The sequence below is a fragment of the Falco punctatus genome (assembly GCF_963210335.1).
Source record: "Falco punctatus genome assembly, chromosome: 7".
Lineage (NCBI taxonomy): Eukaryota > Metazoa > Chordata > Aves > Falconiformes > Falconidae > Falco > Falco punctatus.
Genome location: NC_137587.1, coordinates 40,837,225 through 40,859,739, shown reverse-complemented (window position 1 = coordinate 40,859,739; position 22,515 = coordinate 40,837,225). Strand labels below are relative to the sequence as shown.

The window sequence follows — 22,515 nt, the reverse complement described above, 5'->3', positions numbered from 1 at the left end:
ATCTTAAAACCTGTCAGAGAATGGAAAGCTTATGGCTATGTTGCAAGAGCCAGCGCTTCCAAAATCTGTGTTGCCCAGGAACCCAGAGCTAGAGATCCCCACACGGCTACCTATCAAGCAACCTGCACCTCGGCTGTGGTCCAGATGTAGGTTTGTAGAAGACAGCGATGTGGAACTTGGCCATGGGATGTCCCACCCCATTCTCCTCCCAGCTCCATTCGGAGGCAGCCAGCTACATCCCATGTTAGCGCATTTTGCATAATCAAAATGGGAGTTAGCCTACGTAACCACAAGCTGAAGGGTATATTTAACTCAACTGGAAGACAAAGGAGGTCAGGTCCACCGCAGATTAAATTAGCTGAGCCTGCTAACGCCAGGAGCTCCCGTCTGCCATCGACCACGCCTACCATGGATTTATTCCTCCTGGCTCTACGATTTAGTGGTCCGCCAAGGAGGAATGGTCCTGCTTCATCAAAGCTCTGAAAAGGAAAATACACAGCAAAGAGGTGGCAGAGTGGGTCCAACAGGTTCCCAAAGCCTTGGGCAGGACACAGTCTCACAAGGGTTTGTATCACCTGTCTAGCCATGGTGTGGGATGAGGTGTGGTAACCTACGTGGGTGCTGCACCTCCTTCAGCCCACAGGGAGAAAGAGGAGGATGGAGGACAAGGGGAGACCCCCCTCAAGCTGCCCCAGAGCCCAGCTCCAGTGTGTCCCCTGCATCCCAGCACAGTATGGGAGGAGAGTGAGGATGTTCCCCTCATGGTCTTCAGGACGTTTGCTTCAGATCTGCCTCCTGGGAAAACGCTCATTTTCCCTGTATAATTTCTGCTGATAACACCTCATCCCCCACCACGTTCACTGCAGTCTCACGCAACTCAAAGATGAGGCCAAAAACGTGGTTATTTTTACATTTTCCTCCCAGGAGATGGTCTCTCCATGGAGCACAGCTGCCACACCGCATCAGATCATTACACCATGCCAGCTCAGCCCCACAACAGCTGGATGAAGTCTGGAGGAGACCCTGCCACCAGGTATTCTTCTGCCTCACTGGTGTTAAAACTCCCCAGCTTCTCAGTCTAGGGCATCCTAAAGACGGGGCCTAAGCCCCAGCCCCAAAGGTAGCAAGGTGCCACTCCACTCTTACTCTCTCCATAGCTCCCCACCCAAGCCCCAAACCCATCTTCTAGTCATCCCAGTTTTGGATTTTTCTGAGGCTTTTGCATGTGTCATGGTACCCCATGAGGCATCTGCCTCACCCACATCCAGGTCTTTGTGGATCCGGATCCAGGACTTCCAATTTGTCCCAAATTCTACCCCCACCCAGGGAGAGACTGGGTTTGGCTGTGCCAAGATGTCAAAGTCCACAATAACCACCCTCCTCAATGTGGCACATCAGCTTCAGCATCACATAGATTCTCTTTAAACCTGCATGTCTTATTGGACACTTTTACACTGGGACAAGAAAAAAAGCAGCATTTCCACAAGTAATCTAAGAACTTTTAGACTTTAAAGAGTGGAGTGATGGAGAGCAAAGCATGGGGCATGCAAGGAGAGGCTGTTTGTACACCCATGGGAGAGGACCAAACAGCACGGGAGGATGGTCTTCTGTGTGCTGTGGCCTATCTGCAGCAGCTACACCCTTGCATGAACACAACATCACCATCCTACCACCAATGCCCCGTAACCCGCTGCCAGCAGAGCCCACATACCTGGCTCGGAGCTAGGGTGGCAGCAGTGGGTGGCACGAGGAAAATGGGATCCTTTCCAAGAAAGGGAACACAGTTGGCCTGTATTTTCTTCCCCTCCTTCCCTTGAAATCACTCTTCCTGCAGTCTGCCTGTGAGACAGAAGCCAGGCATTCAGGGAAGCAGGTAAGAGGCTGCACACTGATTGTTTATAGTTACTTTACAAATAAAGGGGGTCATAATGAATGTTTGCATCCTAAAAGAAATCCCAGTGCCCTTCCCCCACCTACACCTCCCAAAGAAAAAGCACAAATCCAGCTGCTCTGCAATCTTATCTTGATGCAGAAACAATCTGAGACAGAGATATAAGGGTCCCCCGAAGGCATGGTTTATTAAAGGCATCTTTATTTAGTTGATTCTCTTCAAAAATGCGGCACTGAAGCGCCATTCCCAGACTGGTTTTCATCGCAGCAGCAGCAAACACCACCCAGGCAGGGTCCCCCAGCCTGGCAATGCAACATGCTCCCGCGGAAAGCTGCAGGATTTTCTCAGGCTAAAAAGCAACTCAAGACCAGGGGGATACACCCAGGCCAAGGCACTTTGAGGGACCCACAGCTGAGAGCCATGAGGAGATCCTAAACGTGCCCTGGTCTTGCCCCAGGGATGGTACAGAGATGGGGACAGGCACATTAATGAAGTTCATGGGACACTCCCTATTTACCCAGCAGCTCTGCCTCCGTCCCCACACCCGCTGTCGCAGGGGATTGCACGCTAGCAGCCAAATACACCTAATCCCAGGTTTCAAGAACCAGAGCTACAAAACGACCGCACAAAGAGGCAGCTGTTCACACGCATCCCAGGGAACCTCCCCGCAACCAACGCCTCTCTATTTATCCAACACGCGATCTTTACATGTTCAGCTATTTTCATCCACCCTGATATTAATGGATGCAAAAGGCAGTTGGGTAAGGTGTTCGACAAAAATCTCATTTAGAGATCAAGACAAGCTTAATTGGTTTCTAGCCAGACCTGCACAAAGATGGGTCACTTCAAATACAGTTGCTAATCTGCCCATTATACTCCCTAAGCTCCCACTGACAAAGAAAAAGAAAATAAAGATGCACAAAGGAATGCAGCATTTTGAGCATGTTACTTCCAGAGAGTAACACATCAGAAACAATGAATTCTGCAAGAACAAGGGCTTTTCTTTTCTTTGCAGGAAAAGAATAACCAAGTGATAAACAAAGAAACAATAAAAAGACATAACGTAAATAAAATCTGCATTTTTCACAGGCAACCCCCATCCATTTTAGGTTCTTGAAGAGCATTTCCAGCAGCTATTGTTCCTGTGGGCAGGCAGAAATAGGAAAAAAGCTTATGCTGCCGAGGAGACGTCATATCACAAGTGACAGAGTAGAAAGGATAGAGAACCTCGTGATTAAAAGCACAGGATTGAAACCCTGGAGAGCTGAATTCACTTCCTAACTTAGCTATAAAAAAATGAAAAATTGCGAGTTTCCTGTGTGATCACATCCTAGATAATTTATTCAAAAAGCTAGTGTTGAAAAGCAAGGGAGGGGGAGGAAGCAGGAGGAGGAAGGGGAAGACCCGGTCCTGTGGGCTTTTAATAGGCTTGAGGTTAGACCAGCACTGGCAAGCTGTTAACATCCATCTGTGTTGGGTGCTGCATGATCTGGAGCCGATGCTGGGAAACCATTGAGCATCCCATGAGCTCAGTTAAGAGACCACCATACTCCTCTGCCCATGTGCACAGCACGGGCTCACCAGCACCGCGTCCCCAACAGCAGCATCCTGCAGCTTTCACAACATGGAACTCCGAACAAAAAACAAATCCACATGCAAAATGGAAAGGTTAGCGATAATTTTCCCTCTTGTAGCTACGCAAGAATTTAGAAACAAGAATATAAAGCTGTCCTCCCAATGCAGCATATTATAAATTACGTGGCAATGCAATTACAGCGCTGCAGAGCCAGATGCAGCAGCGGCACAGGTAGAAGGGCGATGAAAGGGTCATTTGGTTACAAGCTTCTCCCCTTGTGCAACAGCCCTGGACTCCCAGCTCCGGCATAGGAGGTCTGTTTATTTTCCTGAATCTCAGCCAATTCTGCTCGGTGGTGTTGCACCCAAGGGAGAGCGGAGCTGCAGATCCTTTGGCACGACAGAGCCGAAAGTAAGGCCAGCACTGGAAAAGACAGTGGTCGTGTTTTGGACCTTTACAGCAACATCCCTCAAGCTCCAGAGCATCTTTGCAAGAGCCTTTTACAGCAGCTGGGTCCATAGGGCAGAATGCAAGAGAAGTGTTTTTCTAAGACCTTCCTCAACCATGATGGGCACTTGCAAATCCAAGGTTGGGTGCAAGGAAAAGGCAGCCTGGTCCTTGGCCTTAGACAAGGGCTACCACGCATGGAGATACAAGGCTGGTGCCATCCCAAAAAGCTGCCGTGGGAACCCCGGAGTGAACAGATTCAAACTTTTACTTTCAGCAGCAAGAGAAGCTGTAATTAGCAGCACTGAGCACAGCCCAGAGGCTGGGTATGACATCCCCATGACATTATTTGACAAGATGACTGTTGTATGTGTTTTATTTGGCTTTTGTCCCCGCTTCTGGAAAAATGAGCACCCATTTTTCATAGATCTCCCTCCCTCCTTCGCATATTGCCCAAAGAGTCAATTTCCCAGAAAAAGAACATGCATCTCAAGGGTGCACTGTAACAGCCCATTGCTGTAGTTGGAGCTCAGCTCTTAGCATCCCCAGAGATGGCTCCCTTCTTAACTGCTCCAACACCCCACAGAATACTGGGGATGCCAGACCCCAAAGACAGAGTCTGGCCCCGACTCCAACCAAAACGAAAGACCTAGTCCAAAACAAGGCAAAGGGAAGAAAATGTGGACATGAAGCAACTGAGCTACAGTTGTGAGACATATCATCACCACTCACACATCTCTCACCTAGTTCAGCCTCACTCCAGTGCAAAGCCAACAGAGCTTCCTCCAATGCAACTACAAGTGATTCTCTGGAAATCCATCCGCTGGGTATTTTGAGGTTAAAGTCCCTCTTTACTTTCTTTTCTCATGCTGAAAAGTTGTCATGCTACAGGATAGTTTGAAAAGCCGGGGAGATACTGTATTTATGGATGCAAGGAAAGTCCTAGCATGCCAGCTAAGGGAATGGCACAATTTCATGACCATATAACCCAAATCACAGCTCACTGCACATCACTGCAGTTTGAACACAGCTATGACCACTGCTGCATCACTTAAGAAATGGCAAATTTTGTTGAACCCAGTGAACAGAAGAGCAGTGTTTAATACAAAAGTAAATGTGAGAAAGCGATGAGCATAAAAGACTCATTTCCAGCTCTATACTCAAAAGAAAACTGACTGTAGGGATTACAATATTTAACACGCTCCAAAAATTTTCCTCGACATTTTTTTTCTCTATGTGATGGGTAGAGATTTCTTGTGGCTCCAGAGCCACCAGCTATTTCACATGCAATTTGCCAGGTGACACTCTGCACAGAAGACAAGGAGCTGGAGTTTATAAATGGATCTGGTTGCCCCCAAAGAGCCTCCAGCCTCTTTGCAGGGTGCCTCCAAAACGCTGGGGCGAGAAGGTAGCACATGGGCTGAGGTCTCAAAACCAACCTCTAATACCCAGAGAGCTTTGGTAAGCAAATGGCTTACGTAAAATACCTGTCAGAATACCAGTTTGAAGCTTGGCTCTTGTAAACAAGGTTGCTCTGGAGGCACTGGGGATTAGCACACTTCAAACAGTCCTTGGCGTGACTTACTGGAGCGCCCAGGAACAGATTTGCAAGTTCAGCTTTTCTCCTGCCTGACACTCGCCCAGCACCACTGAGCAACACCCAGGCTACCCATAGCCTTAACCCTGCCGACTCCCACACACAGAGGCTGAGGAACAGTGATGGGGAGGGGAGAAGCCCCACGCTTGATCACTGGACTCGATGGAATGAAAACCCAAGACAGCATCACCACGCTGCTTCTCTTCCTTGTAGCTGGAGAGGGTCCAGCACCAGGCTATCTGTGAGCAAGCTGGGCAAGTGTCCCTTGGCAGAGGCATGGTAGCCAGAAGTTAGGCATGGGATGTGCAAGGAGAATGGGCCCAAGCAAAACCAGGCAGCGGAATGGCTTAATCTGACATTAAGGCAGAGAGCACCCTCTCTTTCCTGCACTGGGCACACAGCCGCAACCAGGACACTCCTACTGCCTCGGGGGCAGAAGGAAGAAAACCTCAGAAGCCGGGCAAGGCGATGGTATCCACCTTCCCAGCTGCATCTCTCCCATCCTCAGCTCTGGCTCAGGCAAGAAGGTGCTGTGGTTTCCAGGAGTGGCAGCATGAAGGAATGGGAGCGTGAAGGGTGCCTGGCAGCCACAGGAGAGAAAGCTTTACACAAACAGATTTACAGGTGCTTACATCCACACAAGCATCCTTGAAGGAAACAGCTGCACCAGACCTCAGCTGCCACAGACTCTCCAGGATGGCACACGAGTTCGCAGCTCCTCTAAGCACTGTTCATTTAGAAGATGCTGAGGCCAATAAGGAACAGACACCCGGGGAGGGGGGATGGAATATCATCTCACAACAAAGTGGAAGTCAGATGGATGTGCGGCTTCAGAGAGCTGCCTCAGAAAGGTCTACACAAAAGAAACACTCAAGAGCAGCAGCAGAGCAGACCCACCACAGCCTAAGCTTAATGTCATGCAACACATGAACCAGAAAACATCCTGGCTGTGCTCCCTCCACAGCTGTGCCATAGCAAGCAGTTCATCTTGTTTGTTTGGGGTGGGGGAAATGGTCTCCGGACTGTCCGTCTGTTCTCCTCCCTGCTGAAGCTGGGAGCAAGGTTTGCTGCTAGCAAAGGTTGCCTGTAACAAGGACCGAGCTGCTAGGATGTCACCTGAGCAGTATAAAACACTGCGGCTCTCTCCAGCAGCCTGACCTGCTGCACTCTCCCTCCTACACCCCAGACCTGAGCAACTGCAGGTGTGTGTCCCCCCCCAGAATGATGTCCCTCTGCATCCCCCATTCTCACACTCAAGTTTTCTTTGATTTATAGGACAAGTACCATCCTCTCCTCCCTGCCCAAGCAGTGCAAAGAGCACAGGGTCCAGAGCACAGCCCTGCTTCCTTACTCTGCAGCCTCATGGTCCGGTCAGCTTTGTTCCTGTCCAAAAACAGTGTGTGCACTTTCCTGCTTTTTGATAATTTATCCTCAAACCTAAAATCTCTGAGAACGTCCTGCTTGCTAGAAAGACCTCCATCGAGAAGGCAAGCTGATCATCACTCCTGTGAAGCACTGAAGGAACCAATGCCCTGCAAAGCCTTCCTCAAAAGCTGCCGAACTCTGTAGCTAAGTTTTGCATATTGGTACACCGCCCAGCTGCTCGTGCTTCATGCAAAATCCCCCCAAGTCTGCCTCTGAATGGCACAGTTTTGAATTGCCTTCCTCCTGCCATAGTGCTGCAGGGCAGGATCTGCCAGCAGCCCAGCCCGCTGCCACTGGGAGATGGGCATGAAAGTCCCACCTGAAAGAGGAGTAGCAGGGAGCAATGAACACCTGGAGATCCCAGTGCATTTTCCTCTGCTGTCCCAAGGATGGGCACAGGTCAGATGAATTGACTGGGTCCTTCCCCACTGTTTATCCCACTGTCTGCCTGCTGCCGGGTTGCTTTGAGCTTTGGTGCAACTGCTTTCCCAGGGCCTGTGGAAGAAGGGATGAGGAGCCTCAGTGCAAAAATCCTGGCAACAGCCCAAATCCAGAAACTGGGAATTGGGTCACTGGGTTCAGCTTCTGAAAACTGTCTGTTTGGGAAGGGTGATAAAACCAGCAACAGCCACATTCGCTGCTGAAGCCAGAGCTGGACACTTCTGCTGCTCCTTCACCACACCCTCCACACATTTTTTTCATTTACCCTCTTGTAAAAACACTCGCACGTTGATGGAGCAGCCTGGAGAGGGACAGCCCTGACTTCCAGGCGGTGAAGCCGGGTGCACAGGGAAGACATGATTCAGGTAAGCAGCACGTAGCTGAAATTGCTATGCAATGCTCACGCAGAGGAATGCAGAAGGCAAAACATGAAGCCACTTGTCTGGCAAGGCAAATAACCCTTCAATCATCTGCCAAGCCCTGCAAGCACCAGGGAGCTCAGTGCACTGGGTTAAGACAAGGATGCCTCCAACCAGCAATGTGCCACCTCTTGCTACCTGCACTGCGGACACACTGCTGTATTTCCTCAGTGCTGAATCCAGAAGAGTTCAACAAGAGAGCTCCACAATGACATAAAAGAAAAATCCAAACAGCAGTGAAGCAACTGGCATGTCCTCCGGGAAGAGACAAGGTATGGAGAGCAACCCTGCTCCAGTGGTTTGACACGTCAGCATTGCCATGATGACCAGCTGGCATGTGCCGTGGTGGGTGAGAACATGCCCATCGACCAACACTGCCTCTCCAGTGGGTCAGGACAATGTTTTGAACACAAAGACTCTCAAGGCAAGTCAGTCCATGAGGAGTAATTAGGGAGTAATTTATTGAGTCACAACAATACTGACTCATCAATGACTGTCCCTACATTGGCGCACCCCATCCATTTGGCGACTGTAGGAAGAAGCCAGGAGTGACGTCCTCGCCCAGGTGTTCCAAGCAGCACAAACTTCTTCCATTTAGCAAGTTCACAACGAACTCCCCCAGAGGGTGGGGTGAGCACAGGAGGGAGCACGAACAAGACACGGTGATCGGAGATTCATGCGGAACACACAGGGGTTGCTCCAGACCTGGGTGCAGCGTGGGACGGGACGCCCTTGGGAATGATCCCCCCAACTTCGCCATGAGGCCAGATGTCCAGACAACTTGACATGTTAATTTGGTTAATTTGCTGTACTTCAGGTGGCTGGTGCTCAGGCCACACCAATCATGAAACAAAGCACTGTCAGCTCAGATCATGAAACTCTCCAGTCAACTAACCACATCTTCATGGTGTGCCAGGCCGCTTCTCATCTCCACCTCCTTTGGTTTTCTTCTTGGTGGCCACAAAGATTTGAAGGCTTTATGACTCACTGACCTGAGATTTTCTGCGCTACCCCAGAACTCCTGGTTCTTCTGCATGCTCCAGAATGATATGACACGCCACGAGGACAGGAGATACCAAGAGCAAATGACCTCCTGAGAGGAGACGAGGGTAAGAAGGCACCAGCAACGCTTTTCTACCAAACCAGCTCAGGCTGAAGAAGCAGTAGGAGGAAAGAAGAATCAAAAGCAAACAGCAAAATCACAACCAGTGTCTTGCAAGGACCTGAGGACCCTCTATTTTTTGCATTAAATAGAGAGTTGGAAATATGTCATTCAGGGTGAAGGAACTAATGCAATATGCAGAAGAGCCTCTGCTGGCATATTTAACTACTTTCCAACCCTTTACTAGTCGTTCTTCTCATCCCCTAGTAAGGTAAGCACATAAAGTTAACCTATATGGCTTAGCACCTAGACTAATCGACATAAAGTCAGGATCAGACATTCAGTATTTCTTCCTCAACTTACAGCCCTTTGTTCAGATCATCTTTTATTTCAGCACAGCACTGAGGTCTGTTGTGGTGCAGGAGTGAAAATTACACATATGATTATCTTAAAAGGGGGGGGGATCAGGGATCAATATGTTCACGATTTGAATTTTACAGCATTCAGCTGCCACAACTTGCAAATAAACAGCTGTCCCAGCAGGTCCATGCAAGCTTAACAGCACAGCAGTAAAACACAAGATTTTTTCTTCTCCTTTAAAAAAAAAAAAAAGTTTTACCTATATAAAAAAAAGCATATTAAAATAAAACCTGCAAACTGAAGAGCTGCAGTTAGGTCACACTCAGTTCCAGCAGAACAAGCGCATCCTGCTTTACATGGCTTCACTAGTCACTCCATGGCAGTAACAGCTTTCTGAAGCCAAGTTAAAATATTTAATTACCAGCATCAAGTCAGAAACCAAATCGTTCAACAAAATCCTCATTTGTGAGCGAAGCCTGCAGAAATGTCGTTGAGCAGGCTTTGGCAATCTCCAAAGCTGACAGCTGGATGCCCTGGCTTATCGACTGCTCGAGCACACGCCAAAAAAAAACAACCTCTGAATACTTGCAGTGCCGAGCAAGCCTTCAAGGCAGCCCCGCCAGCCTCTTAAAAAGGTTCACATAAATAGGCAAGCTTCGTTTATTAATACTTCAGAGATAAAAATGGATGTGTAGGAGCAGTGCAGTGTATATCTATGCAGCAGGAGGATGGGAAGAAGACCACCCACTCTGGGTGGTGCATCTATCAGCATCCACAGCCGGTTTCTAACCAGTTCAGGTTATAAATGCAGCAGGTACGTTTGCTACCTGCGCACGTGGTGGGCTGCCATCAGTGCATCAGCCAAAAACCTTCAGGCAGTGACCCAGTGCTGACGGTCAACGCAGGCAAAATGCAAAGCAGAAGAATGGAGTGAGAGGAGCCACGCTCCTGGCCAGCTGATAAATGGTATTTGTGAGGAGCCCAGCTGCCCAACAGCTCCATGCCTCCCCGGCACTGGGTTCCTCAGCTGTGACAATGACAGCATGGGAGAAGAGGTGGAAGAAACCAAAACAAAGCACAGAAGCAAAGGGAGATAAACAGGACCCAGTTAGACTGGCTGTCCCCAGCTCCTGCCCGCCCTCGGCAGGAAGGCTCATCTGGGACCAGAGGTGCTGGCCACCAGGGCTGTCCCTTTCCTGCTCCCTCCCGCACCCCTGCTGCAAACAAAGGGTCAGATAAGGAGCCAGCTCAGGTCAAGACCGGTTGGACTCTGTTTCAAGCCCAGGGGAGCAGATTCGGCACTGATTTTACACCTCACCCATCCTGTTTGCCTCCCCGGGCTGGAGGCCTGGACACAGAGCCCTGTGGTGTGCCTGCGTGGCTGGCTGGCCCCAAAAACCCCGAGGCCACGGCAGGGGCAGCACTGGCAGAGCCACACAGCAGCCAAGGGCTGGCCAGAGCCAGGAAGCATCAGTGCTTCCTGCTGTCCCGGTGTCACACGTCGTTGGGCGGTCAGAGATCGCAGACTTTGGCTTTTGCTTCCTGCTCCTGACGGAGCAGGGGCAGGTCCCGGCACACAGCCACAGGGAGAGCAAGGCAAGTCACTCATTAATTGAGGAACAGCAAGGTGGACGCCTGACCCGCTCGGAAGGCACTGCGTGCTGAAACGAACTCCAGCGCCCACGGAAAAAGGTCCAAATGCTGCAGGACCCACTTATTCCTGGTGGGACTGAATGAGGGGCAGGCGGGGAATGCCAAAGGCTTTGGCATACGTTGTTTTCAGCGAGGGAGGATAATGAGGTTACATCGTAGTTCACCACTGTGGTCTTAATACGCACCACCACTCGATTTTGTATGCAGCACCAGAATCGACCCCTAGAGAGGGGGAAAAAAATAATGCAAAAGTCTTGTTCTGCCATCCCTCTTGGTGCAGCTGGGAGAAGCTGGCTGGTTGTACAACGCCAAGTGTCTGCAGTGCTAGGGCCTGGCTGAAATCACCACGCAGCCCATGGCCAAGGGCTCCCTGTGCCCCGGCACCAGGCAAAGGGGGCTCGGCTGTGCCCCGTGGTCTCCCACCCGCTTCTGATTTCCGCAGGGAGCTCCTCGCCCGTGGTTTAGCAGCACAGCCCCATCAGCTCAAGTGGCTTTTGTCAGGAGAAGAATTATCATTTGGTTTTGCCTTGAATTAACCTTGATCACTTAAAGATGCGGAAAGCCTGTTTCACACAGGCGCCGATCCAAGAGGCAGCACAGCTGCCCGCAAGCAGTGCAGACCCCAAAGACAAAACCCCACTGTTAATACCGACGACTTATGCCAAGCAAGTCAAGAGCAGGACCTGACCACAGCCAGTGCACGCCAGTGGCAATGGATACCAAGCCCAGAGGCTCACACACAGCAAGGGCATCGTCCTTCCTCCATGCAGGGCCCCTGACCTGAATCTCCCTAAATTTCCAGCCCAGTGACAGACCTGATGCCCCTGTCTGGCAGCATTCCGGCTGCTGCCGATGCCACAAACCCGCTGGTTCCCTGCTGCTGACACAGCCACAGCCCAACACAGCGACACATTGAAATCCTACTCCCATCCCAGCATCGGGCTGGATCAGAGCACGCCTGCAGCGAGGTGTTTCACACCAGCACTGGTGGTTCAGCACATACAGACGATCAGGCAGCCCCAGATTGCTGTGCCTGGTGGGGAGGCACGGGGGAGAGCGGACCCCCACTCCCCGCAAAACCCGCTTTGGTCAGCCGGGGGAACCCTATTCCTGGGGCTCTGCGGGTACGCAGGGAGTCACACCCCGGCCCTGATGGGCCCAAGCCCGGCCCGAGCGCTGCCGCAGGGGTGGGCGCCGCGATGCCAGCGGGAGCCGGGGACGGAGCAGCCCTCGGAGGCGTTGCCATGGAGAAGGGAGAGCGGCAGCATCCCGCATCCCACGCCCGCGCGTGGGCGCCCCCTGCCCGGCGTCCACAGGGGCGGGCAACGCCCGGGCACGGCGGGGGCCGCGCCCACCCCCCGGGCCACCCCGGGGCTGGCGGGCACGCCAGGCCCTGCGGGACCGCAGACCCGGGGCGCCGGGGAGGGGTGGGGGCGCCGCGGGGCCCCGCCGCTCCCCGCCCGAGGGGACAACCCCACGCAGCGCCCCGGGGCGGGGTGGAGCACGGGCTCGACTCCCGCTCTCCCCGCCTCCCCCACGGCGCGGCAAAGGCAGCCCCCGAGCGGCGACAAACCCCGGCCCCCCGCCCCGCCGCAACCACCCCCCCCTCCCCGGCACCCAGCGTCGCCGGGGCACGGGAGAAAAGCACCCCGCCGCCCCGTCCCGCGCCGCCAAGCCCCCACCCCCCGAGCCGACCGGGACCGAGGGGCGGGCGGCGGCGCCGCTGCCCGAGCGCGGAGGACTCACCCCGCGGGCGCGGACGGCCGTACCTGCCGGCGCGGCGCTGCGCTGCGCGGCGCGGAGCCCGCCCGGCCCCTGCCCACAATGGGCCGCGGCCGCCCCGCCCCGCCCCGCCCCGCGCGCTGACGCCACCCGCCGCGCCCCCCGCCGCCGCCGGGAGTTGTAGTGAAGCGGCGGCAGCGCCACCGGGGCCGGCGGGCGGGCCTGGCGCGGGGCGGGAGGCACCGGGCGGGGCTCCCCGGGGCGCGGCCCGCAGGGGGGCGCGGGCGCCAGCCCCTGGGGGCCGGGGGCGGCCTGGCCCACCCGGGCGAGCCATGCGGCTAACGGTCGGCGGAGCCATGCGCGTAACGGCCGGCGGCGTGGGGGGCCGTGGCCCGGGAGGGTCGACGTCCGCGTCCCAGCTGCCCGGCTGTGTGCTCCCAAGCTCCGGCGTCCTCCGCTCGTCAGCTCGGATTTCGGAATCCCGTTTTCCAAGGGTTCCCCGGTTCGTGGCATCAGAGCAGCGACGCGGTACAGGGGTGGGTCCCCACGTGCACCGGGATAACCTGGCAGGAGACAAGGCTGGGGGCTCCGTACCTGCTTTTGGTGCACATCAAAACTCCAGATCAAATTAATAGTGCATAACATTTTAGCTTGAGTCAACACGTTTTCAGGATAAGGGGTCGGGCTATTTACATCCGCTGTGAATTTTTTTTCTCAGCAACCACCGTATGGTCTGGAAAGCTGGAAGAGATTTACAAGGATTGTTTTCCATAGGGAGCCCCCACAAAATGACACAAAGGCAGAGTCAAAGGCAGGAAAGTAAAGAAAGAGCATCTTTAAGGTAGCTGATACCAAAGCATGGAATAAAATGTAATATGAGAACCAGGATAGGTTATACACAGCCACCCAGGCTCATACGTGACCTTCTAGAGAAGGGAGAAAGAAATGTGGGGGTATAGAGAGAGTAGAGTACATGCAAGTGCTAAACAGGTTAAGCACCTACAGGCCTGACACCAGCTTTTTCAGCCCCTCCAGGCTCCATCACAGGGTTTGATCTGCAAAATAAAACCAGGGTTAGACCCACAGAGTTTCAACCCAACCTATGCAGTTTCAGTCCCAAATCGCACACTTAATACCTAAAGCCGGGTTACAAAAAGTGGTCCGTACCATCCCTGGGGGGAAATGCAAAAAATTCTCAGGAATCATATGCCCATTAAGAAAAACTTCTTAAAACATCAGCTGAATGTTTTTGATTTTAAGGCAAGAAAGTGTATTTTAGCTCAAAAAAGTCACGATTCAATAAAGTGAATTTTCTCCTTCTCACCGTGCCGAGTTCTTTTCCTAACCTCTTCTGGTCTGCTTTAGCAATGAGCTCCACGGGATAAGTGTGGCTTGCTATGAAAAAAAAAGTAATTCACTTTATTGGTTGTGAATTTCAATGTCATCCCAATCCTTATTACTGCGCTGGCTTCACCTCTAATCTTTTTAAATTGCTCTTCACAGCCTAGCCTTTGGCAAACAATCACCAGCCCTTGAGCTGCCATCCTGAGAATGAATCTTTCAGCCGGGAATCCATCCTGCACCTTCCTGGAAGCTAGTCAATACTCTGAAAACAGAAATAACCCCTTCTGAAACCATTGACACCTTTCTATAGACATACTTGTCTTGCCAAGGACTTACTAGGAGCATGAGAAGATGCCAACTGCCAGAGTTACCCCAGAACCTGTCTCTATATCCGTGCCAGCCCACAGCAAGAGATGCATTACTGTCATTACTGTTCTAATGTGACGTGATGCATGAGGTGTCCCATCAGGGTCATGGTGGGGCTTGGGAGGTTCCACGATGCTGGGACCTCTTCTTTGCAGAGGGACACGTGGGAAGCTGCATCTCAAGCTGGAGTGCCAGAAAAAGGACTCACAGGTCATACTGGCAAAAGGAATAATTACAAATTGCCACAACCAGCTGTTTTTTGTACAGGGTACTGCAGGAACCCAAGGTGCAAATGGCAATGTACTCATTGTGGTGTGGAGGTGCTCTCTTAACATTACCTTGGTGTTGGAGCAATGGTAAGTGGCAATCACAGAGGCAGTTTTGGAATAAAAGGGGTCAAGGGCAGATTATGTGGAGCAGTAAGCCCAATGATGGTGCTATGAAACCGGTGGGACCCAAGGATAAGCATATCTGTACTGGTGAAGAGCCAGCACAGCTTGTGGCAAGAGAAAATGCAATTCACAAAATCTAGTGCAATCCTTGGGTGGACCCAAAGATTTGGTGGACAGTGGAAATCTAATGGATATAATAGACAGGGATTTCCTAGAAGGTGACAAAATCCTTCATCAAAGGCTCTTGAAAAATTAAGTGGTTTAAAGAGGGAAACCACAAAGGCCAGACAGGGATGGTCAGTCTCTGCAGTGGAGGGATGCCCAGGGGAGTTTGGTGGAGATCTGTGCAGGCGTCTATGTTGCTCAGCATCTTCATCAATGTTGTGGAAGTGGGGGCAGGTGGGGAGGTGGCAATGGTTGCTAGTGATACCGAGCTGCTTGGAAAGGCTGTCAGCAGCAAACCGCAGAAGGACCTCAGGATACTTAGTGGTAAAATGACAGATGAAATTCAGTGGAGATAAATGTAAGTGATGAGTCTCAGAGGAAGCACTATTAACATCATGCACACAGTGATGGGCTCTGAACTGACTGCCACTCCACAGGAAAAGGATCCTGGGTTACAACAAGAAATTTGATGAAAGCGTCAACTCATTGCTAAGCAACAGTCAAGAAAGCAAATAGATGGGTAGGAGTTAATGAGGAAAGAGGAAAAACTGCTGTACAAATTCCTGGTTTGCTCTCCTCTGGAGTACTGTGAGCAGTTCTGGTCTCTGTTCTCACCGAAGAACTAATGATCAAAGGTATGGAGCATTTTTCACCTAAGTAATTGGCTAAGCTAGGACTACTCAACACAGTCTTTCTATACAAGCCTCTGGCTAAGGAAGTCCTGGAGCTGCAGCCTGCTGCAGGCTTGGAGGGTTTATGGGAAAATATCCCTGTACGCTCCTTATATCCTTGTCTTATCATGCACGAGAGAAAGAGGATGCCGGGTGGGATGGTCCTCCTGTCTGACCCACCACAACTTTTCTTACGTTCTTGCATTCATCTTTTTTCCTCCAGAAAATGTCTTCCCAGGACTTCCCCTTGCCACTCCCCTCAAGGACACTCGTTAACCATGTAGCGATAGCTTGATCTAGAAGCTGCCAGCCTGAGCAAGCAGCTGTGTAACAGTTGGCATCTGGAAGTGCACCTTCCTCATCAAAACAGCTCAGCCATTTTCTTGTAATTGCCTCCTTGGAGCTTGTTTGGAGGCTGCTTATCAAATCCTATTGTGTTGCTTTCCTGCTTGTTTTTCCAACAGCTGCCTATTAAATTAAGCTCCTATATACAGAGAGGAAAGCCCAATAACCAGCTTCCCAGAGCCTCTGGTTAAGTAGGACACATGTAACAGTCATCCCGTAAGACAGATGAGCATCCAGCCCTGAGAAGGGGAGAGCATGGGTACCAAGCCTGCCCAGAGAATAACCTCTATAATGCCTTGTAACAGGAGGGTTTTGATAGGGTTTGTTCAGTGGATGCAAAACTAAACCAGGACTTTCTGCGAGCTGAGGGAAAGAAAATGTGTTTCTTGTTCTAAATCTGTAAGAATATACTTGGTATTGTTCATCGTTAGCTGCTCACTAGACCCTAAAAATGTTCTCTGAGTTCAATCCATGTGAGATCAATACTGTCTTACTCTCCCTGGGGAGAGTTTTTATCTGTCTGCTCCAGCGAAACTTGAAAGGACACTTGATTCAGCTGAGAGTAATGGAATATGGAACCCATCCCCTTACAAAAATTAAATAAAATTGATTTTGGAAGAAAAAAGCCCTCTCTTCTTGAGGTTATAGTCTTTCATGTTGCACAGATGATCTGCTCAGCAGAAAAATGGGCCATAGCTTTTATTTAAACATTGTTTTAGTCTAAGCCAAAGATTTGTACCAAATGAACAAAACCATCCTCTGAGCTGCTCCAACCTTCCTGCTCTGCTGGAGCTTACGGGGGGGATTTCCATTGACTGCAATCAGGGCTGGTTTCACCTCATAGGTAGGAGAGAGGGTTAGGCTTTTTGCTCTTTTTCTTTGATGTGAGGCTTTTCGAGTATGTAGAGGACCCCTTGCGGCCCTGTGTCTGAGCTGGGATGTTCTGCTGCAAAACAAACCACACCCTAAGCCAGCGTTATCTCTAACAGTGCTGAGCCCAATCTCGCCCCAGGATTCACATCAGCTCCCGGCAGCTGGCAGGGGGGAGGCGAAGCTTCGGCGTAATGTTTCATAGCCTCAAAAGGAAAAATAAATGCATTCCCAAGGCAGGACTCAGCCGTGCCTGTGTTGGCTAGGAGTGTTAGCAAAGACTCAGTGGATTTAGGCCCTGATTGTGCAAAGTCCTTAAGCTTTAAGGAATTTGTAATTTGCTTGTAAGCAAATTCCCGTTCGCTTCAATGGCATTTAATCACATGCACATAAATGCTTTATGGTGTACAAGGGAGTTGTGCCTTGGTGAAGGTGGGGATATTTAGCCCAAGCAACCGACTTCTTTTCCATCATGTTCAGAGAAGGGTAAAATGTAAGAAATAATTAGAGAGCAGATTGTGAGACTTTTTGCAGACAGCTACTGCCTTTAGTTGAAGTCTTCTTCTAGACCTGCCCGGTCCAAGCCCAATCTGCTGGGAGATGCTGGGAGAGCTTACCCTCTGCCAACCGCTTCTCCTGCACAAACTGCCATGCCCTGTGGGGAACAGAAGACTCAGACAAGTGGCAGTGAGATATAAAGCACTTGCAGGCATGCTGGAGGTGTAGGAAGCCATTAATAATCTCAGTGCCTTGGCTGGGGTCTTTCACCCCACGCCTCTCTGCAGCTCCCGCGGCGGTTGCCTTCCTTCCCTCTCATCTGCTTTCTGCAGCCGCCAGAAGCACCTCGTGCTTCCCCCACCATCCATCCTCCCGGCTGTCTTCTGTGAGATGCTCTGCGTGTGCCTGTGCCCTGGTTTGGATCATCTTGCTTGTGCCTGGTGTGTCTTTGGCAGGCTTCTGCCACGCAGCTTCTGACTGCTCATGAAGCCAAGCGTGAATCCTCCTCCCTGGATCCTCCCACTGATGCCTGTGTCAGGCTTCACTCGCAGCCTCGTGCCAGCATCAAATGCTGGGTCTAGAGGGACATGTACTGCTCAGTGTGGGTCAAGGCCACTATCTCTTCCCCCTTAGACTCCTCAACCCTGCTAGAAAACAAGTCATTCCCGATTAGGGATCTGTAACTTTTCACACATCTTTTTCCTCCCTCCTGTTCCAGGAGTTGACTTTTCTTGCACTGAATTGCAATCAAAGGTACCAGACACAAAAAAAACCCAAACAACCCACAACTGTTTCAAGGTAGATGGAGCAAGTTCTCAATGAATGAAAGTCCAGTGCCTTGTTATCTTCCTCACATCCAGGGTTATTTATCTCCTGAGAGCAGGGCAAGAGGTAAGGTGAGGGGTAGCAGCCAGGAAAGAGGTGAAGCAGGAGGAAGAGGAGAGAAGGAGTGGGAGGTGGGTGGAAATCAGTGCCTCCCTCTCAAGCCCAGAGACCACAGCAGACTTACACCAGCTGTTGCTCGGGTTGTCAGAGAAGGGTTTAGCAGGGATGCATGCATACACAGCCTACAAGGAAAGCTGCTTTTATTTGTTCACATCTATCAGGGGTTAAGTTTATTGCCCTTGCAGAAGGGCCAGCAAAAAGCCAGGGCATCACTTAAATCCCATTTAAAACCTCAGATTAAGACTTTGCAGGAAGTGCAAATGGGGAGGTGGAAGTAGTCTGGCCAGATGCTGGCTCCATTGCTTGGGGGAGCCAGCTACAAACCCACCATGCCATGACAGCCAGTGAGCCAAGTGACACTGTTGCCTTATCAGTAGAACATCGTTTGCTCCATAGCTGTAGTACAGACAGAGTGAGAAAGTGCCAAGTCACCTTTAGGCTCATGCTGATATCCTCTTAACAGAGCATAAAACAGTTAACCCCCAGGTCACCAAGGTGGGTCCCAGCCCAGCTCTGCCATCCGTTAGGGAGAGGAGCTTATCTGATGGGAATTAGGAGCCTTCATCAAGGGCCTAGCTGCATTTGAAATATCTTAATCCTGATTTTTGACACAGTTCAGTCTTCTAAGCACCTATCTTAGTTTTGCGAGATGCCTAAGCCAATTCTTGGCAGCATTTGTCCCTAGTAATTCAGCCAATGTCAGACGTGGAGCTTGTGGTTGACCTGGGAACTGCTCCCAGATACCCCGAGTCCTGGCCGAGCGCATTAAATCACAAGACCATCTCTCTCTTGCTCGCTATCTTGGTCACCCTGATTTGTCCTGCATCATTAAATTTTTACAGTGCCTGACTCCAGATCACTTCAAGTTGTGCCTCCTGTCTCCAATAAATGCAGAGCTAAGAGGTTTTGTTCTTCCCAGCACAAGGTCTGGAATGTGAAGACTCAGCGACCAGCACAAGCAGGAAGATTTCTCCCATCCCTGACGGCTGTGTAACTGGACATAAAAGCTCCCAGGATCTTTCAAAGCTTCAGTGTGGCTTTTGCAGGTCCCAGTGCTGCATTTCTTTCTAATACGCAGAATTTGGGACAGATCTGATACAAGACTTGAATAGCGATGTTATAGTCATCAGAACAGCTGGTCCTGTCACATCCCTGTTGAGAGATGGCAGGGCAGGCATCCCGCGTGGATGAAGAGAGCACAGGACTGTCTCAGCCTCCCTGCTCCATCGCAGGGCACTCCTGGGGTGACATCAGTGTTCTGAGATCATCTGTCTCAGCTGGGTATATTTGCTTACAGGTTTTCCCTGGAGGGCTTCTGGTTGCTTCCCAGTTGCAGTTTCTCTGCTGTGAGGGCTTTTGCAGGCTCACATGCCCTTTTCCATGGTACCTAGATGCTGCTGCACCCAGGGGTCTCTGTGCTGCCGTGGCTTCATGAGCTTATCAGAGCCACTGTGCCGGGAGTGGTGTTTGCAACAGGGAAGGAGAGGTATTACAGCCACCTTTAGCTGCTCTGGGCTGCACCCAGAGGAATAGCCCTGCTGCAAGGTTTTCCTGGCTGGGCATGGGATCAGACACCGCAGGAAAGCTTTTCTCTTTCCCCTGCTCAGCCTTTTCCCTGATTGCCCAAGCATACAAACATCTCTGTCTGCCTTGCAATAATTTTAGGTCCATGCACAAGGCTCTGGTCAGTATCCTGGCAGGGCTGAGGCTCTCAGTATCTAGAAGCTGTCCATGGCTGGTACTGCTTGGAGATCTCAAACACAGATTGAAGCCTTGGGAGAGCACCACCTCCCCGGCAGAGAAGGAGCCCCTGGGAGAGCAGGGGTGAGCAGCTCTGCCATGTTGTGGAGGGCTGGGGGCAGTGGGACATGCAGTGGTGACAGCAGCCTCCCTGAGACACCTACCCTGGTGAGCTGGATGGACCCTGGCCATGCCCTCCCTGCCCCAAATTGGTGGTGATACAAGGGTGTTGCCAAGCTGGCAGAGAGGGAAACCACAGTCATGCCAATAGTAAGGGGGACCTCCCCAGTTGCAACCTCCTTAGTCACAGCTGGATTACTAACCCCATTCTTATATTTTCCATGGGGGCGGCATGAGTAAGAGCTGACTCCTGGGGCTGGCTGTTGCCTCTAGAAACCCTTAAGGAGAGAAACACTGATGGGACTATCAGGCTGTTTAAGTTCTGGGCTAAATCAGGGGACCTGAGCGGTTGCACTAGGAGTGGGATGCTGACTGAGGTACAGGACAGAGCCAGCCCAGGGGAGCTGGAATGGAGAGGGCTGGCCCAAGCATCTTCCAAGGCAGTGTCACTAGGAGATGGGCAGGCATAGCTCAGCCCTTTCCACTGTCTCTTTAGCACCTCAGTCCCTCCAGAGGTTATATTCAGGACACATTGTCTCAGAGAAGAGCCCCCAGCTCCCGCAGCAAGCCTGGTCTGTTCATGGCTCTCCCCATTTTGATCCATGGTGAGCTGGGGGTGAGACCAGGTCTTGGGCGCATTATTACACCTCCCAGATGCTTTCCTTATGTATAAGAGACAACACAAATGATGAGCATAGATTATGGATTTCAGGGCTCAAATACAAGCCAAATCTCTCACATCTCCTGCAGCTCCCAGCTGTGGGTGTCACAGCAGCCCCAGGCTCCTGATTCAGCCTCATCACAGCTGGTGGGTGTGTGCAGTGCAAGGAGAGGGAGATGGAAGGCCCCCAGCTCCCTCTGGGGCAGCAGTGATGGTCTGCCCCCAGACCCCGGGTTGATTCCCTTCCCTGTGCAGACCTGGGAAGGGGAGAAAGGGGTAAGAACATCCCCACTTGGGCTGAGAAGATGGGAATGAAACCTCACTCCCCTGTCACTGACTGCTGAGCTGGTGGGAACGTGAGCTCAGCCCCTAGGCGACTTAATGGGCTTTTTAAAAAACCCTTTGTATCGGATCCATTCTTCTTCCCAAAGCTTGCTGGCTCTGCTCCAAGGGGAAACCTTTGATTCTGCAAATACACCACAATTACCCTGAGGAGTCTCAGCTATTGGGCTCCCCGCCTCCGATAGATCAGCAGGATGTCGGAGAGGTGCTTAAATCATTTCATCCTAAGAAAGCCTTGGGCTGTAACAGCTTCCCTGTTGCTTGGAAAAAGCCACCCCTCTCCCAACAGCTTGACTCCATTTTTCTTCCAATGATACTGTTGCTAGTGGAGGCAGGGCAGGCAGCACTGTGGAAACCAGGCCACCGGGGTTCCCAGTGATTTCATCAGTCCCAAGACCCGGGCTTGCAGTGATTTATGAGCTCACAAGAATCTCGCTGTGCAGTTATCTCCCCCTCCCTGCTTTTTATCACTGTGCAGATAGGGATTCAGCGATAGAGCTCTTCTGGGTACTGTAGCAAGCTCCGTCTGTTTGACAGTTGCAAATATTTTTCTCCAACATTGCACAGGTCCATGTGCACAGGCTGCTCTTGCCAGCATCACCACCACCCAGCACTGAGAAGCTCAGCTTGGACTCGGGGAACCCAAAGCTAAAAGCTTGCCAAGCACAGCACCCACTCCCTGACTCCTATCCCTTGCTTAGGACTCCCATAAGTTCTCCCCATCTCCTCAAAGTAGGTTTGTATTACTTTTGAATTGTTGGCTTTTTTCCCCCAGAAATATTTTTATTTTCTTCAGATTATAAAAATCCTGACCTCTGCTGTGCTCTCCAGTCTAAGGCTGGGATTTTTGAAGGGGATTTAGGGGAGTTAGGTGCTCGCTTCCAGCAGGAGCCCAGCACTTCTCTCCTTGCCGAAATCCCCCTTTAAAGCAAGTCATCAGTATTTTTCTGCAGCTATTCTTTTAGTAGTCTAAATAAAGCTTTCAAGTTACAACCCATTGATGTGAGGCCAGATTCAGAGGCTGTCAGTTCCTTTGTGTATCCTCAACTTGTCCGGGGGTGTTTTGTTTTATTTTGGGATGGCTGCTTGCTTCTGGGGCTTGCTGCAAAGCTGTGCATTTAGCAGCCCCCTCCTGCCATGTTCTCCCGCTTGTCAGTGGAGCCATAAGCTCACAGCGCTGCTGAATCCGGCCCCTGGACCTGCCCTTCTGCAAGGGCAGCAAAGGATTGTGCAAGCAGGAATTTGCTCTGGCCATGGGGTCACCCCCGCTTTGCCATTGCAGGAGCCCCAGGGAAAGGTGTGCTTCACTCCAGCTAAGCAGCCAAGGCCGGTGTCCTTCCCAAGCTGTAGTCACAGCCCTCACAGCCCTGGGACATAGATGGGGTTTCTTCCTCATGGAAATTAATTATGTGGGGAAGGCTGA

The 22,515-nt window shown here is 51.4% G+C and overlaps 1 protein-coding gene across 6 annotated transcripts in view; it reads right to left on the bottom strand.

Annotated features, from left to right (window-relative positions):
• Positions 1-22,515, bottom strand: part of DAAM1 (dishevelled associated activator of morphogenesis 1) — a 146,927-nt gene that overhangs the window by 85,292 nt on the left and 39,120 nt on the right. For 3 of the 6 annotated variants that reach the window (XM_080394476.1, XM_080394481.1, XM_080394477.1), the window contains one exon: positions 12,658-17,861. The gene's annotated coding sequence lies outside the window, so the exon portion shown is untranslated. Of the gene's footprint in view, positions 1-1,711; positions 22,291-22,515 lie in introns of those variants that run through there. The other 3 variants (XM_080394478.1, XM_080394479.1, XM_080394480.1) reach the window with 3 other exon arrangements.